The sequence below is a fragment of the Pongo pygmaeus genome, chromosome 1 (genome assembly GCF_028885625.2).
Source record: "Pongo pygmaeus isolate AG05252 chromosome 1, NHGRI_mPonPyg2-v2.0_pri, whole genome shotgun sequence".
Classification (NCBI taxonomy): Eukaryota; Metazoa; Chordata; class Mammalia; order Primates; family Hominidae; genus Pongo; species Pongo pygmaeus.
In genome coordinates this window covers 185,507,079-185,525,000 of record NC_072373.2, presented here as the reverse complement: position 1 = coordinate 185,525,000, position 17,922 = coordinate 185,507,079, and the positions used below count along the sequence as shown (strand labels likewise).

Genomic DNA, 17,922 nt, shown 5'->3' with positions numbered 1-17,922 from the left:
GAGGCGCTCCTCACCTCCCAGACGGGGCGGCCGGGCAGAGGCACTCCTCACCTCCCAGAGTGGGCGGCCGGGCAGAGGCGCTCCTCACTTCCCAGAGTGGGCGGCCGGGCAGAGGCGCTCCTCACTTCCCAGAGTGGGCGGCCGGGCAGAGGCGCTCCTCACTTCCCATAGGGGGTGGCAGCCGGGCAGAGGCGCTCCTCACTTCCCAGATGGGGCAGCTGGGCAGAGGTGCTCCTCACTTCCTCCCAGACGGGGTGGCGGCCAGGCAGAGGCGCTCCTCACTTCCTCCCAGACGGGGTGGCGGCCAGGCAGAGGTGCTCCTCACCTCCCAGACGGGGCGGCCGGGCAGAGGCACTCCTCACCTCCCAGAGTGGGCGGCCGGGCAGAGGCGCTCCTCACTTCCCAGAGTGGGCGGCCGGGCAGAGGCGCTCCTCACTTCCCAGAGTGGGCGGCCGGGCAGAGGCGCTCCTCACTTCCCATAGGGGGTGGCAGCCGGGCAGAGGCGCTCCTCACTTCCCAGATGGGGCAGCTGGGCAGAGGTGCTCCTCACTTCCTCCCAGACGGGGTGGCGGCCAGGCAGAGGCGCTCCTCACCTCCCAGACGGGGCGGCCGGGCAGAGGCACTCCTCGCCTCCCAGACGGGGCGGCTGGGCAGAGGCGCTCCTCACCTCCCAGAAGGGGCGGCTGGGCAGAGGCGCTCCTCACTTCCCATATGGGGTGGCAGCCGGGCAGAGGCGCTCCTCACTTCCCAGACGGGGTGGCGGCCAGGCAGAGGCGCTCCTCACTTCCCAGATAGGGCAACAGGGCAGAGGCGCTCCTCACTTCCTCCCAGACGGGGCGGCCGGGCAGAGGTGCTCCTCATCTCCCAGATGGGGCAGCCGGGCAGAGGCGCTCCTCACTTCCTCCCAGACGGGGTGGCAGCCGGGCAGAGGCGCTCCTCACATCCCAGATGATGGGCGGCCGGGCAGAGGCGCTCCTCACTTCCCAGATAGGGCTGCCGGGCAGAGGGGCTCCTCACATCCCAGACGATGGGCGGCCAGGCAGAGACGCTCCTCACTTCCTAGACGGGGTGGCGGTGGGGCAGAGGCTGTAATCTTAGCACTTTAAGAGGCCAAGGCAGGAGGCTGGTAGGTGGAGGTTGCAGAGAGCCGAGATCACACCACTGCACTCCAGCCTGAGCACCATTGAGCATTGAGTTAGCGAGACTCCGTCTGCAATCCCAGCACCTCGGGAGGCCGCGGCAGGCAGATCACTCGAGGCCAGGAGCTGGAGACCAGCCCGGTCAACACGGCAAAACCCCGTCTCCACCAAAAATACAAAAACCATTCAGGCGTGGCGGCGCGCGCCTGCAATCCCAGGCACTCGGCAGGCCAAGGCAGGAGAGTCACAGGAGCCCGAGGCAGGGAGGTTGCAGCGAGCCGAGATCCCGGCAGTACAGTCCAGCTTCAGCAACAGAGGGAGACCGAAAAAAGAAGGAGAGGGAGACCGAAAAAAGAGGGGAGAGGGAGAGGAGAGGGAGAGGAGAGGGAGAGGGAGAGGGAGAGGGAGAGGGAGAGGGAGAGGGAGAGGGAGAGGGAGAGGGAGAGGGAGAGGGAGAGGGAGAGGGAGAGGGAGAGGGAGAGGGAGAGGGAGAGGGAGAGGGAGAGGGAGAGGGAGAGGGAGAGGGAGAGGGAGAGGGAGAGGGAGAGGGAGAGGGAGAGGGAGAGGGAGAGGGAGAGGGAGAGGGAGAGGGAGAGGGAGAGGGAGAGGGAGAGGGAGAGGGAGAGGGAGAGGGAGAGGGAGAGGGAGAGGGAGAGGGAGAGGGAGAGGGAGAGGGAGAGGGAGAGGGAGAGGGAGAGGGAGAGGGAGAGGGAGAGGGAGAGGGAGAGGGAGAGGGAGAGGGAGAGGGAGAGGGAGAGGGAGAGGGAGAGGGAGAGGGAGAGGGAGAGGGAGAGGGAGAGGGAGAGGGAGAGGGAGAGGGAGAGGGAGAGGGAGAGGGAGAGGGAGAGGGAGAGGGAGAGGGAGAGGGAGAGGGAGAGGGAGAGGGAGAGAGGGAGAGGGAGAGGGAGAGGGAGAGGGAGAGGGAGAGGGAGAGGGAGAGGGAGAGGGAGAGGGAGAGGGAGAGGGAGAGGGAGAGGGAGAGGGAGAGGGAGAGGGAGAGGGAGAGGGAGAGGGAGAGGGAGAGGGAGAGGGAGAGGGAGAGGGAGAGGGAGAGGGAGAGGGAGAGGGAGAGGGAGAGGGAGAGGGAGAGGGAGAGGGAGAGGGAGAGGGAGAGGGAGAGGGAGAGGGAGAGGGAGAGGGAGAGGGAGAGGGAGAGGGAGAGGGAGAGGGAGAGGGAGAGGGAGAGGGAGAGGGAGAGGGAGAGGGAGAGGGAGAGGGAGAGGGAGAGGGAGAGGGAGAGGGAGAGGGAGAGGGAGAGGGAGAGGGAGAGGGAGAGGGAGAGGGAGAGGGAGAGGGAGAGGAGAGGGAGAGGGAGAGGGAGAGGGAGAGGGAGAGGGAGAGGGAGAGGGAGAGGGAGAGGGAGAGGGAGAGGGAGAGGGAGAGGGAGAGGGAGAGGGAGAGGGAGAGGGAGAGGGAGAGGGAGAGGGAGAGGGAGAGGGAGAGGGAGAGGGAGAGGGAGAGGGAGAGGGAGAGGGAGAGGGAGAGGGAGAGGGAGAGGGAGAGGGAGAGGGAGAGGGAGAGGGAGAGGGAGAGGGAGAGGGAGAGGGAGAGGGAGAGGGAGAGGGAGAGGGAGAGGGAGAGGGAGAGGGAGAGGGAGAGGGAGAGGGAGAGGGAGAGGGAGAGGGAGAGGGAGAGGGAGAGGGAGAGGGAGAGGGAGAGGGAGAGGGAGAGGGAGAGGGAGAGGGAGAGGGAGAGGGAGAGGGAGAGGGAGAGGGAGAGGGAGAGGGAGAGGGAGAGGGAGAGGGAGAGGGAGAGGGAGAGGGAGAGGGAGAGGGAGAGGGAGAGGGAGAGGGAGAGGGCTCTTTTTTTTTTTTTTTTTTGACAGGGTCTCACTCTATTGCTCAGGCTGAAGTGCAGTGGCTGATCTCAGCTCACTGTAACCTCTGTCTCCCAGGCTCAGGTGATCCTCCCACCTCAGCCTCCTGAGTAGCTGGGACTACAAGCAGATGCCATCACACCTGGCTAATTGTTACATTTTTTGTAGAGACAGGGTTTTGCCACGTTGTCCAGGCTAGTTTCAAACTCCTGGGCTCAAGCAATTCACCTGCCTCAGCCTCCCAAAGTGCTGGGATTACAGGCATGAGCCACTGTGCCCGGCCAACCAGGGAAGTCTTGTTGGCGCAGATGATGCCCACGTTAAGAGCCTAAGTAGCTACAGGCTACTTCAGATGAACTCTCTGGTCATGGTGACAGAATGCTTACTGACTTCCCATAAATTGTACTGCACCATTCCACTACTCGGGCTGTAGTGTTACTTCATGATTCAAAGTAGAATAAGTGGCCCTACTAAGAGTTTCCAAAAATCGAAGTCATGCGGGCTGCTTATTATCCAATGATACAGTAAGTTTGTGCTGACAGTCTGTGTTATCACAATTGCTAGCTAGTACCTTTTCCTTCTACCCTATAGCCCTTCATCCCCTGACAGGGTCCTATGGAAGGAAAATGACTCAAAAGAATCAGGCTCAAACACAGGGCTTGTAAGTTTTTTGGCTGTCAAATTAAGTACAGGGCTACAGAAGTCCTATCCCACAGATCAGAGTTCCAACAAGTAACAGTCTGAGAAAGTAAGGTGAAAACATTTCAGTGTTGTAGATACATATCCTAGGTTAGTAAAGTCAAAAGAAAAGCTCCATTGAGATTTCTTGGCCAAAAACAAAGGCTCCAAAATTTTTACATCCAACTTGTTTCTGCCAGTAATGTTGGGCTTTTCACTATGCCACCACTAGATTCCAGGAAGGCATCATCAGGATTACATTGAGGCTGTCGTAAGCAACCACAGCCCACCAAAGCAGTCTTAAGGAATGTTGCCACTTAATAAAGTCTTTAAGCAAGTTGGGACCAAGTTCTCAGATCTTCCCTTGACCAACTGTATTTACTCTTTTCAAGCTGATAGAAATCTGACAAATAAAAATCCCTGGGAAAAATGAAAGGTTCCAGGAAAGAATGACAGAAATTTGTAATTTGATAAAAGACATCAAACACTCAACTGAAAATAACTTGCATTTAGCTTTTTGAATATCTAAAAATAGTAATATGCTCAATCTTTCTAATAAGCTGTCTCCAGCATGGGGATTTCATTGGCATAGTTTGTTCTTTGTTGTAACATGTTAGCTGTTTCATAAGACATAACAATAGTCCTTTCTCTACATCAAAGGACTTAAGTAACTATACCTCTAACAACTAGTGTGTTGGTATCATTATCCCTACTTTCTTGGTTGTGAAACTGAGGCACAGGGTAAATGAGGCTTGCTTGAAACCAAAGATTCCTGTCTAGATTAAATAGAAAATTATCAACTCTGGAATTTCTAAATTAAAAGAAGCAATGAGACCGGCAATATAAAACAAATGCTTTAAACATAGGCTACAGAACTCTATTATAGATTTAGTCTGCTTGAAGCCTCTAAAATATACCTAACTTGTTCTCGAAACACTTAGGAATAATCGCAGTCTGTTTCTAAAGCACACAAAAACAGCACCAATGGCTGATTACCCCAGATAGTCAGAGCAACAGCTCTAACATGGGTCAGGATCCATGTCCAAGGAGTCAGCCACCTTTGCTTTATGTGCAGCTCACAGACCGCACCTTTACTTAACAACACTTCTTGTTCACATGGCTCTAGACATAGGACAAAAATTTCTCCTATAAGACTGGAATTCCCTCCACTTAGAGAAAGAGATCAACAAGCAATAGCTGCACATCTGCAAGACAAGGATACGACATGAGTCCTGTTAGGAGATTTGCTCATTGCTAAGTATGTTTTACACAAAAATAATTAAGAGTTTATACATATTAAGAACCACTGAATTGTACACTTTAAAAGAGTTCTATACATACCTACAACTATCTATCTACATACAAAATTCTACATATCTGAACACCACAGAGAAGAATACCACTCAAAAAAAGAAATTTTGAAAATAGCAGACGAAGTAAACCTGGTAGAATCTTTAGAACAGGTTTAGAACTAAAGGTGTTCTAAAGCCAAAAGTCTAGAGTTAGAGTAGATTATAAAGACTACTAATGCTTAGTGGAGGCAAATAATGCCACTAATGTACTAAAAGTACTAATTAGTACTAAAGTACTAATGCTTTTGGAGGCAATACAATAGTCAAATACACAATTTGTGTATCTGAGATGCACAAATGCATCTTTTTTTTTTTTGAGATGGAGTCTCACTGTGTGGCCCAGGCTGGAGAGCAGTGGCATGATCTCAGCTCACTGCAACCTCTGCCTCCCAGGTTCAAGCGATCTTCGTGCCTCGGCCTCCTGAGTAGCTGGGACTACAGGTGCACACTACTATGCCCAGCTAATTTTTGTATTTTTAGTAGAGACAAGGCTTCTCCATGTTGGCCAGGCTGGTCTGGAACACCTGACCTCAAGCGATCCACCCGCCTCAGCCTCCCAAAGTGCTGGGATTACAGGTGTGAGCCACCATGCCTGGTCAAAAGTGTATACCGTATTCTTACTTCTCTCCTAGACTGTAAAGCGTAGTTAAGAGCATAGGCTCTGAAGTAAGAGAACCGGTTCAATCACTAACTCTTCCATTAAACTCTGAAGATTCAGTCCCCTTATCTATTCACAGTAAGATATGAAAGGGCTAGAGCAGTCTTAGCCCTATGAACTCTCAAAACTAACAAACCAACACTGTCTTTAAAAATGAAGGCCGGGCGCAGTGGCTCAGGCCTGTAATCCCAGCACTTTGGGAGGCTGAGGAGGGAGGATCACAAGGTCAAGAGATCGAGACCATCCTGGCTAACACAGTGAAACCCTGTCTCTACTAAAAACACAAAAAATTGGCCAGGCGTGGTGGCGGGTGCCTGTAGTCCCAGCTACTTGGGAGGCTGAGACAGGAGAATGGCGTGAACCCGGGGGGCGGAGCTTGCAGCGAGCCGAGATTATGCCACTGCACTCCAGCCTGGGTGACAGAGCAAGACTCTGTCTCAAAAAAAAAAAAGAAGCAGCAGCAGCAGCCCGGCACTAAATAGAAATTGCCAGGAGTAGAATCCGAATTAAGCAGGACAAAGACAATCCAAGAGCACAGGAACCAGAAAAGCCAGATAAAACGGAGATAAAGGAACAGTGGAGGAAGATCTTAAAAGAGGGGGCTCTAGAGCTGTAAAGCTAAAAAAGCAATTCTGACTCACCCTTCTCTTCTGAAAATGTAGAAAGACCAACTTCAGATAAAAATTGAAACAGAAAACAATTACAGTCAAATCCCATACAAAGTTATTATCAAAAAAGATAATAAAGATTAAAATAACATTCCTATAATGAAAGCACATATAAGAAAGACATGCCCACAAACAGATGAAATCCATAGCCTAATATTTCTTTTTTTTTGAGACAGAGTCTCACTCTGTCGCCAGGCTGGATTGCAATGGTGCGACCTCAGCTCACCGCAACTTCCGTGTCCTGGGTTCAGGAGATTCTCCTGCCTCCCGAGTAGCTGGGACTACGGGCGCATGCCACTATGCCCAGCTAATTTTTATATTTTTAGTAGAGATGGGGTTTCACCATGTTGGCCAGGATGGTCTCGATCTCTTGACCTTGTGATCTGCCCGCCTCGGCCTCCCAAGGTGCTGGGATTACAGGTGTGAGACACCATGCCCGGCCCTCCACAGCCTAATATTTCAAAATAAGCTAAAGTAAGAAAATGATAAATGTGGCTGGGCGTGGTAGCTCACGCTTTTAATCCCAGCACTTTGGGAGGCTGAGGCAGGCGGATCACTTGAGGTCAAGAGTTCGAGACCAGCCTGGCCAATATGGTGAAATCCCGTCTCTAATAAAAATATAAAAATTAGCCGGGCATGGTGGTGCACACCTGTAGTCCCAGCTACTTGAGGGGCTGAGGCAGAGGAATCACTTGAACCTGAGAGGCAGAGGTTGTGAAGAGTCGAGATCACACCACTGCACTCCAGTGTGGGCAACAGAGCGAGACTCTGTCTCAAAAAAAAAAAAGGCCAGGCGTGGTGGCTTATGCCTGTAATCCCAGCACTTTGGGAGGCTGAGGCGGGCGGATCACGAGGTCAGGAGTTTGAGACCATCCTGGCTAACACGGTGAAACCCTGTCTCTACTAAAAATATAAAAAATTAGCCGGGTGTGGTGGCACACACCTGTAGTCCCAGCTACTGGGGAGGCTGAGGCAGGAGAATCGCTTGAACCCGGGAGGTGGAGGTTGCAATGAGCCAAGATTGTGCCATTGCACTCCAGTCTGGTGACAGAGTGAGATGCTGTCTCCAAAAAAAAAAAAAAGGCCAGGCATGGTGTCACGCCTGTAATCCCAGCACTTTGGGAGGCTGAGGCAGGTGGATCACGAGGTCAGGAGTTCGAGACCAGCCTGGCCAACAGGGTGAAACCCCGTCTCCACTAAAAGTACAAAAATTAGTCAGGCGGGGTGGCACATGCCTGTAATCCCAGCTACTCAGGGGGCTGAGACAGGAGAATTGCTTGAACCTGGGAGGTAGTGGTTGCAGTGAGCTGAGATTGTGCCACTGCACTCCAGCCTGGGCGACACAGTGAGACTCCATTTTGAAAATAAATAAATAAAAATAAAAAAATAAAAGAAAAGGCCTGGTGCAGTGACTCTTGCCTGTAAATCCCATCACTTTGAGAAGCTGAGGCAGGCAGATCATTTGAGCCCAGGAGTGTGAGACCAGCCTACGTAACAAGGCAAAACCCTGTCTCTGCAAAAAAGAAAAATAAATTAGCTGGGTGTGGTGGCATGTGCCTATAGTCCCAGTCACTCAGGAGGCTGTGATGGGAGGATGGCTTGAGCCCAGGAGGTCAAAGCTGAAATGAGTCACGTTCGGCAATACTCCAGCCTGGGCGACAGAGTGAGACCCTGTCTCTTAAAAAAAGGAAAAAAAAAAAAAAAAGACGGAAACTTCACATGAAAAGAACTTACTACATATCTAAAAAATATGATTCAGAACAATCAATAAGATACATTATATAGAAAAACCACAAGATATTAAAGAAAAATAAAAACTCCTTTGGGAATCCAGACAAAAGGACCAAGTCACTCATAAGGGAAAAACAGATTTTATCTGGACTGTTTTGACAACAACACTGTATGTCAAAAGATAATGAAAGAATACATTTAGGCCGGGCGCGGTGGCTCACGCCTGTATCCCAGCACTTTGGGAGGCCGAGGCGGGCGGATCATGAGGTCAGGAGTTCGAGACCAGCCTGGCCAACATGGTGAAGCCCCGTCTCTACCAAAAATACAAAAGTTAGCTGGGCATGATGGCGCGTGCCTGTAATCCCAGCTACTTGGAAGGCTGAGGCAGGAGAATCACTTAAACCTGGGAGGCGGAGGTTGCAGTGAGCTGAGATTGCACCACTGCACTCCACCTAGACGACAAGAGCAAAACTCCATCTCAAAAAAAAAAAAAAAAGATACATTTAATATATTCAAGGAAAACATGTGAGTCACGGATTCTATATCCAAATAAATTGGCTTTGAAACATAAAGGCAGCAGATTACTTGTTGAACATTATCATGCACCCTCCTTTAGGAATCTATTAGAAATAAGCTTCAGACAAATGACTGGAGACACAAGGAATAGGGACTGGTGTGCAATGATCATCAACGGCTGCTAACATCACAAAATGAAAGATGACCAGATAATCATGTACCTTCAGATGGAAGAACACACCACTACCTTGCCAAAAATTCAAACCTAAACCTAATCAAGCCTCAAGTTCAACTACCAATTTACAGAATATACATACAGAGAAACACTCATTAAATCAACAAAATGCAGACTGTGGGAAAACTACACCAAAAACCTAGTTTCTTCAACAATTAAATTACAAGGGGGAAAAAAAAGAAATGGAGGGAAAACCTATATATCAAGAGACTTAAAAGACATTTCAACCAATTGTAATGCGTAATCCTTATTCACTTCCTAAGTTAAATAAACACATTTGAAAAAACATGCTGAAATTGTATTTATGAGGCAACTGAAAACTCAAACACTGATTAGATACTTAATGATACCAAAGAATTATTATTGATTTGGTTTTTTACTGTTTTTTAGAAGTGATAGTGGTATTTCTAAACAGTGCCCTTATTTTTATAATATATTCTAAAATATTTACAGATAAAATTATATGTCTAAGATTTGCTTCAAAAGAACATGGGAGAAAGTAAGTTGGGTAAAATATAGATAAAATAAGATTTGCTATAGGTTGTTAACTGTTGATGCTGGGTGAAAGATAAATGGGCAATGTTGTTTACTTTTGTACATGTTTTAAAATTTCCATATAAGAAGTTAAAATATTAACTATGTCTGGTCTACAACTTGTGTTTAACGAATGGCAATTATCATTATTATTATTAGTTGACTCTGAATATTTACTAAATGAATGAGTTTAGACATAGATAAGAATGAATGATTTATCAACAAATACGAAACATTATTATGGAGAAAATATGAAATCTAAGAGCTTTCATGTTATCAACGTCAGTTGTAAGAGTGGAGCTCACTCACCCAGGGCCTGGGAGAATGAATGAACCAATAATCTCTCTTGATAAGTCAGGGAAAGAGGTTTGGGTAGCTGAAATAAAAAGTGAGAACCAGTAAATCAGTAAAATTGTGGGGTTAGATAAAGCAAAATGAAGTAGAAAATGGTGCCAGAAAGTATAACACCAAATGAAATATGTGTCCTTTAAGTGAAAAAACATAACTTAGCAAATATGGTATCCAACTTCAATATCCTATAAGCACATATGATGGAGGTTTCCACATGTAAGTAGGACTGCAATACATTTAGCAAATATAAGATAAAGGAAAAATATTGTAAGTTAAAAATTGTTTCAACAAAAAAAAGCCAAATAAAGTGAATGTACTACTCTGGCCTTTCTCCGAGAACAGAAGTCAAACATGAAGACCTCACAATAATAGCTAGGAAACTCAATCTGGAGGAAGTGGGTAAAGATAAAGCCAAAAGCTATTAAACCCCAAACTTTTAGGGAATGTTCTTATCTTACCTAAAATCTTATTGGAAACAGACCAAAGGAGTCTCTTAATGTTTAGGAGCTCTTTTGTGAGCACACGGGAAGAAAAACATGGGCTTAAAGGGTCACTGTGCCATGCATGGCACAGCTGCTCAGTACAACTTTCTCCTTTAGAGAGATAACCGACATCCCTTAGCAAACACTGACAACTTCCTTCTTAGGCTGTCTCACTTTCTTCAACTGTTTATAAGCACTTCTACTGCCCTTTCTACAAGTTTATGTTAATTCTAATCAGTTAATTCTGAATTTTGGCTTAGCTCAGTTCCTAACAGCTATTTGGGCATTTATTTATGTTCTTCCAACAGTTAGCCTTGTTGCCTTCTACTCCTGGTTGGAAGGCAATCTGATATGAAGCCAGGATTTCAGGGGCTATTGTAGTAAGAAAAAACCAAGTAAAGATAGCAAAGACTTGCTGGCCAAAGTCACAGCTTGGAAGATGGCTCAGAGGTAGGATTATATGTAAGTGATGCTGTGTAAATGATGTGGGGGAACAGGTAAGGGAGGAAAAGAAATTAGACTGCAGAAGGACTTACTAAAGATTCTGATTTTAGGTGCAAGGGGGAAGCCCTAAAATAAGGAGTAAAAGATCAAAGTCATGGCCGGGCGCAGTGGCTCACGCCTGTAATCCCAGCACTTTGGGAGGCCGAGGTGGGAGGATCACGAAGTAGGAGATCTAGTGAATCTCCTGGCTAACACGGTGAAACCCGGTCTCTACTAAAAATATAAAAAAATTAGCCGGGCTTGGTGGCAGGCACCTGTAGTCCCAGCTACTCGGGAGGCTGAGGCAGGAGAATGGCGTGAACGCGGGAGGCAGAGCTTGCAGTGAGCCCGCACTCCAGCCTGGGCTGCAGAGCGAGACTCCGTCTCCAAAAAAAAAAAATCAAAGTCATACAAAAAGGCAGTAACTTGGAGAGTAAAATGCCCCTTTGGAGGTTACTTTCCTTTCCTTCTCATGCCTTCTCTCCTAATAGTTGCCACTATTACTTCTCAAGCCTCCAAGTATTAGAGGAACTTATTTGCCTGGGACTTTCAAGATTTCTAGCTTACTGGGCCAAAAATAACTTTTCTAAAATTCAGAGATTATAGAGCAAAGAAAGTTTACACATCCATTCTAAACTTTTAGATGGTAGCTAATACAGCTCTGAGAAGACCACCAAAAATCCCAAGCTCTTTGCAAATCAAAACTACAGTAAGATACTAACTCATGCTTATTGGGATGACTACTATTAAGAAAAAAATAGGCTGGGCGTGGTGGCTCATGCCTGTAATCCCAGCACATTGGGAGGCTGAGGTGGATGGATCACGAGGTCAGGAGTTTGAGACCAACCTGGCCAACATGGTGAAACCCCATCTCTATACTAAAAATACAAAAATTAGCTGGCCGTGGCGGTATGCACCTGTAATCCCAGCTACTCAGGAGGCTGAGGCAGGAGAATCGCTTGAACCTGGGAGGAGAGGTTGCAGTAAGCTGAGATTGCACCATTGCACTCCAGCCTGGGCAACAGAGCAAGACTCCTTCTCGAAAACAAAAAACAAACAAACAAAAATAAGCAGAAAATAAATACTGGGAAGGATGTGGAGAAACTGGAACCATAGGCTAGGCATGGTGGCTCACACTTGTAATCCCAGCACTTTGGGAGGCCAAGGTGGAAGATCACTTGAGCCCAGGAGTTCGAGACCAGCCTGGGCAACATAGTGAGACTCTGTCTCTAAAAAACAACAACAACAACAAATATATATATATACACACACACACACACGCACGCACACACCACACATATACATACACACACATATATATATACATCTATATATATAGCCGGGCACGGTGGCTCATGCCTGTAATCCCAGCACTTTGGGAGGCCCAGGTGGGTGGATCACCTGAGATCTGGAGTTTGAGACCAGCCTGACCAACATGGAGAAATCCCATCTCTACTAAAAACACAAAATTAGCCGGGAGTGGTGGCCCATGCCTGTAATCCCAGCTACTCAGGAAGGTGAGGCAGGAGAATCGCTTGAACCTGGGAGGCAGAGGTTGCGGTGAGCCAAGATCACGCCATTGCACTCCAGCCTGGGCAACAAGAGCAAAACTCCGTTTAAAAAAAAAAAAAAATATATATATATATATATATATATATATATATATATTTATACACACACACACACACACACACTTATTATAATTTATTTATATATTTTTTTGAGTCAGAATCTCCCTCTGTTGCCCAGGCTAGAGTGCAGTGGTACGATCTCAACTCACTGCAACCTTCACCTCTCGGGCACAAGCAATCCTCACACCTCAGCCTCCTGAGTACCTGGGACTACAGGTGTGTGCCACCATGCATGGCTAATTTTTGTATTTTGGGGGCAATATAGTGAGACCCCCTAATCTCAACAAAAAACAAAAAGTCAGCTGGGTGTGGCAACATAAGCCCATGGTTCCAGCTACTCAGGAGGCTGAGATAGGAGCATCGCTTGACCCTGGGAGGTCAATGCTGCAGTGAGCCATGATTGTGCCATGGCACTCCAGCCTGCGTGTCAGAACGAAATCCTGTCTCAAAAACAAAACAAGAAAAGAAAGAGAAAAAGAGGTTGGAGCCCTTGTACACTGTTGGTGGGAATGTAAAATGGTATAGCCACTGTGGAAAATAGTATGGCAGTTCATTAAAAAATGAAACACAGAAATAGCATATAATCCAGCAACTACATTTCTCAGTATAAACCAAAAGAACTGAAAGAGGGTCTCAAAGAAATATTTGTACATCCATATTCACAGCTGCATTATTCACAATAGCTAAAATGTGGAGGCAACCCAAGTGTCTGTGGATGGATGAATGGCTAAGCAAAATGTGGTATATCCATAAAATAGAATATTCCTCAGCCTAAAAAAGGAAGTAAATTCTGCAGTATGCTACAATATGGATGAACCTTGAGGATGTTATGCTAAGTAAACCAATCACAAAAAGATAAATACTGGAGGCCAAGGTGGGCAGATCACTTGAGGCCAGAAGTTCAAGACTAGCCTGGCCAACATGGCGAAATCCCATTTCTACTAAAAATACAAAAACTAGCCGGGTATAGTAGGGCACGCACCTGTAGTTCCAGCTACTCAGGAGGCTGAGGCACAAGACATGCTTGAACCCGGGAGGTAGAGGCTGCAGTGAGCTGAGATCATGCCACTGCACCCCAGCCAGGGTGATAGAGTTAGACTCTGTCTCAAAAAAAAAAAAAAAAAAAAAAAAAAATTATATGATTCCACTTACATGAGGTACTTAGAGGTAGTCGAAATCATAGAAATAGGAAGTAGAATGGTAGCTGCCATGGGCTAGGAGGAGGGGGATGTTAGTATTTAATGGTAATAGAGTTTCAGTTTTACAAGATGAAGGTTATAGAGATGGAGGGTGGTAATGGTTGCATAACATTATAAATGTGCTTAATACCACTGAACTGTACACTTGACCCGAATTTTCTTCTCATTACCCTAATGGAATTCCCCAAATATTCTCTAAACAAATAATCAGCAGTATTCCAGAAAGCAACACACCCAACATTATTGTATTGGAAGCCCCCACTCTAATCAGAAGCACCCAAAATCCACTTGAGAGAAAATACAGAAAAGTAGAAAGAAGGCCAAAAGTGAATGGAAATGCCTATATACATTATACTGGAGGTCCTGGCCAGGGCAATGAGACAATTTCTTTTTTTTTTTTTAAAGAGCTGGGCATGGTGGCTCATGCCTGTAATCACAGCATTTTGAGACAGCAAGGTTGGGGGTATCACTTCTGTCCAGGAGTTCCAGACCAGGCCTGGGCAATACAGTGAGATCCTGTCTCTCTATATAAAAAAAAAAGTCCAGGTGTGGTGGTGCATGCCTGTAGTCTCAGCTACTTGGGAGGCTTAGGTAGGAGGATCACCGGAGCCTGGGGAGGTCGAGGTTACAGTGAGCCATGATCAAGCCACTGCACTCCAGCCTGGACAACAAAGTAAGACCTGGTCTAAAAAAAAAAAAAAAAAAAAAGAAATTAGCTGGGCATGGTGGCACATGCCTGTAGTCCTAGTTACTTAGTTACTTGGGAGCCTAAGGTGGGAGGACTGCTTGAGCCCAGGAGTTTGGGGCTACAGTGAGCTGTGACCACACAACTGCACACTAGCCTGGGTGACAGAGTGAGACTGTCTCAAAAAATAAAATTAATGTAATTTAATTTTTAAAAACAATAAAGATTAAGAAGAAAGATATAATACTGTTTTTATTTGCAGGCAATATGATGATAAGGTCCTAAACGAATCTATAATTTAAAAGGTCACAGCGCATAATGCCAAAATACAAAAATCAATTGTATTTCTATATACAAGCAATAAACAATTATAAATAGAAAAAATACCAATTACAATATCATTAAAAATATTTACCTAGGAATAAATTTATCAAGACATGTTCAAAATTTCTACATTGGGCTGGGTGTGGTGGCTCATGCCTGTTATCCCAGCACTTTAGGAGACGGAAGTGGGAGGACAGCTTGAGCCCTGGAGTTTGAAACTAGCCTGAGCAACGCAGTGAGACATCTCTACTAAAATAAAAATCTAAAAAATTAGCTGTGCATGGTAGCATGTGCCTGTAGTACCATCTGCTTGAGAGGCTGATGTGGAGATCACTTGAGCCCAGGAGGGTAAGGCTGCAGTGAGCCTTGATCACACCACTGCACTCCAGCCTGGATGACAGAGCAAGGCTGTCTCAAGAAAAAAAAAAATCATCACTGAAAATTACAAAACTCAGTTGAGAGAAATTAAGGGAAACTTAAATAAATAGATACACAATTATGTGTTACTTAATGACAGTGATATGTGCTGAGAAATGCGGTTATGTTCTGAGAAATGCACTGTTAGGTGATTTCGTTGTGCGAACATCATAGAATGTACTTACACAAACCTAGATAGTATAGCCTACTACATACCTAGGCTATATGGTATAGCCTATTGCTCCTAGGCAACAAATCTGTATAATATGTTATTATATACCATAGGTAATTGTAATACAATGGTAAGTATTTGTGTATTTAAACATATCTAAACATAGAAAAGGTACAGTAAAAATATGGTATTACAATCTTATGGGACCACATATGTGGCCAGTCATTGACCAAAAATCGTTATGTGGCACATGACTATATATACCATGTTCAAGGATCAAAAGATTCAATATTAAGACGTCAAATCTGAGCTGGGTGAAAAGATTCAATATTAAGATGTCAAATCTGAGCTGGGGGAGGTGGGTCATGTGTATAATCCTAGCCCTTTGGGAGGCCAAGGTGGGTAGATCACTTGAACCCGGGAGTTCGAGACCAGCCTGGCCAACATGGTGAAACCATGTCTCTATAAACCACAAAAATTAGCCAGGTGTGGTGGCACACACCTGTAATCTCAGCTACTCAGGAGGCTGAGGCACGAGAATCAGTTGAACCTGGGAGGTGAAGGTTGCAGTGAGGTGGTGCAGCGAGGAGGTGCGGTGGAGGTGGAGACTGCACCACTGCACTCAGCCTGGGTGAGAGAGCAAGACTCTGTCTCAAAAAGAATACAAAACAAAGACAAAACCATAAAAGAACATCTACACAAAGGTCAGATGGGCAGAGATTTCTTAGGCTGGACACAAAAAGCAATCACCATAAAAGAAAAAATCAGTAATTTGGATTTCATCATCATTAAAAACTTTTCTTCAAGAGACACCATTAAATAAAAAGACAAGCCACAGACTGGCCGAAAATATTCACAACACATGTCTAACAAAAGACTTGCATCTAGACTATATTAAGAATTCCTGTAATCAATAATAGAAAGGTAAACAACTCAATTAAAAAATAGACAAATGCTTTGAACAGACACTTCATGAACATATATAAATGGCCAATAAACACATGAAAAGGTGTTCATCATCATTACCATCAGGGAAATGTAAATTAAAACCACAACGAGATACCACTACATACATACCTACTAGAATGGTTAAAATTAAAAAGACTGACAACACCAAGTGTTGATGAAGACGTGAAGCAAACACAACTCTTACAAACTGTTGATGAAAGCATAAAATGGTACAATCACTTTAGAAAACTGCTAGTTTCCAATAAAGTAAACCCTACAGCCTATAGAATATTTTCACAAAAAGACCTGCAGAACCATGCTCATAATAGCTTTATGCATGATAGCCAAAAATTAGAAACAATCCAAATAACTGTCAATAGGAGGATAGATAAATAGTAGTACATTCATTCAATGGAATACTACTCAGCATAAAAAGGAACAGATTAGTTATACTTTCAATAACATGAATGAATCTGAAAAATATGTTGAACAAAAGAAGCCAGAACAAAATTGTATGATTCCATTTATATGAAGTTTATAAACAAATAAAATTAATATATAGTGATAGAAACAGAAGAGTGGTTGACTCTGAAGATCAGAGACTTCCTAGAAAGAAGCACAAAGGAACTTTCAGGGGTGATGGAATTGTTCTAGATTTGGATAATGGTAATCTAGGTGTATATTTAGTATCTGTGCATTTTACTGTGTATAAATTATTCCTCAATAAAAGGGGTGGGAAAGCCATGTACAAATTTGCATTAATTTTTTGTTTTATAGTACAAAAGTCGGTTGAAAATAACACATCCGTTTAATCACCAGAAATAACAGAAGAAAGTTTGTCTTCCATTTCAAGTAATATGGCAACATCACACCAACTGAATTTTTTCCAAAGAAAAACAATTTTAGAACAATCTACAGTGGATCTTTCTCAGCTCATGGGCCACAAACCATTGGGGAGACTATGTTCTCATATCTATGTGCTCCTTAGTTTCTTAACCAAAGGTAACTAAAAGTTCAAATATTACATGGGAGGTCTATGAATTTTTTAACGTTCCTTTGTGCTTCTTTCTAGTCCATCCTCACCTGCAGAGTCAACTGCTCTCTGATTTATACATTAACATTGCTTGTTCATGAACTTCATATGAACGGAATCTTTTGAAGTACATTTAGAGTGTATCTTTTTTTTTTTTTTGAGATGGGGTCTCACTCTGTTGCCCAGGCTGGAGTGCAGTGGCATGATCTCGGCTCACTGCAACCTCCACCTCCTGGGTTCAAGCGATTCTCCTGCCTCAGCCTCCCCAGTAGCTAGGATTACAGATGTGCACCACCATGCCCAGCTAATTTTTGTCTTTTTAGTAGAGACAGGGTCTTACCACGTTGGCCAGGCTGGTCTCAAACTCCTGACCTCAAGTGATCCACCTGCCTTGGCCTCCCAAAGGGATTACAGGCACGAGCCACTGTGCCTGGCCTAGAGTATGTCTTTTTCTTTTTTTTTTTAATAAAAATGTACTATTACTCAAAAACATTGGAAACCAGTGACTATGACAAATAAATGTCTAAATCTTTGCTAGCAACCAAATCAAAGAGCAACTGAAGAGTACATGGGTAACAAAGTATGTGATGTAAAAATATATTAGAAATAAAGTTTTGTAAACTATAATGCACTGGGGGCCAGGCATGATGGCTCACGCCTGTAATCCCAGCACTTTGGAAGGCCGAGGCGGGTGGATCACCTGAGGTCAGGAGTTCGAGACTAGCCTGGCCAACATCCCATCTATACTAAAAATACAAAATTAGCCAGGCATGGCGGCATGTGCCTGTAATCCCAGCTACTTGGGAGGCTGAGGCAGGAGAATTGCTTGAACCCGGGAGGTGGAGGTTGCAGTGAACTGAGATCACACTA

General features: G+C 45.5%; 1 protein-coding gene across 1 annotated transcript in view; it reads right to left on the bottom strand.

The window, feature by feature from the left end:
• Nucleotides 1-17,922, bottom strand: part of EIF2B3 (eukaryotic translation initiation factor 2B subunit gamma) — a 140,673-nt gene that overhangs the window by 114,589 nt on the left and 8,162 nt on the right. The window lies entirely within an intron of this gene.